We start from the raw sequence: 804 nt of genomic DNA, 5'->3' as shown, positions 1-804 counted from the left end.
GCAACAAAACTCCCATGCCTTTATTTTTCACATATTTATACCACTTTTCCTCCAAGGAGCACAGGGTGATATAACTAGTTCCTCCCCTCTTCTTTTTTGTCCTCATAACAAGCCTGTGAAGTAGGTGAGGCTGAGAGGTAGCAATTGGCCCAAGGTCACCCAGGAAACTTCATAACTGAGTAAGGATTTAAACCTGGATCTTCCAGATCTACTCCAGAACTACTACACCATCCTTTAATGGCTAGGCAGGTATCACAGTGTCTAGACTGATCCTATACAAAGTTAGGTGTGCCTATTTATATCAATGGTTTAAGCGCACTTCACTCTTCATTGAGTCAGGCTGTTAGACTAGTGTGAAAAATGCTGTTGCCATTTCCCCTTCTGTCCAAGGTAGGATAGCCCTCACTGCCTCTGTGCCTGGTCATTTGCTCTATACATCATGGAGGAGTTTTGCAGAAGGCACATCTTCCCCCCTCCTTTGTATTAGGTCTAAAGCTTCCCCTGCCCATGGGCCTTATTAGAAGAAACTTTCCAGTGTGTTGGCAGATCATCAAAAGCCTGAAGATTCTTGCATCATCCGCCCAAGTCATCCTTGTTGTGAAAGGTTCAGTTGGCATGGTGAGGGAATGAAGGTGGGGCAACTGAGGAGAAGCAGACGTGTATGTTGGGAAGGCAGAAACACAGATCTTGCTGCGATAACTTGGCTGGCTGTGGAATCTGGTGGCAACAAGAGATGTTCTTGGAAAGGGTGGAAGAAGATGCTCCCATGTGCCTTTTCTCTCCATAGAGCACAGTTCCAGTTGA

The sequence above is a fragment of the Tiliqua scincoides genome, chromosome 8, assembly GCF_035046505.1.
Source record: "Tiliqua scincoides isolate rTilSci1 chromosome 8, rTilSci1.hap2, whole genome shotgun sequence".
NCBI classification, from domain to species: Eukaryota; Metazoa; Chordata; class Lepidosauria; order Squamata; family Scincidae; genus Tiliqua; species Tiliqua scincoides.
The sequence above is the reverse complement of the archived record's forward strand: the minus strand, read 5'-3'. Positions refer to the sequence as shown.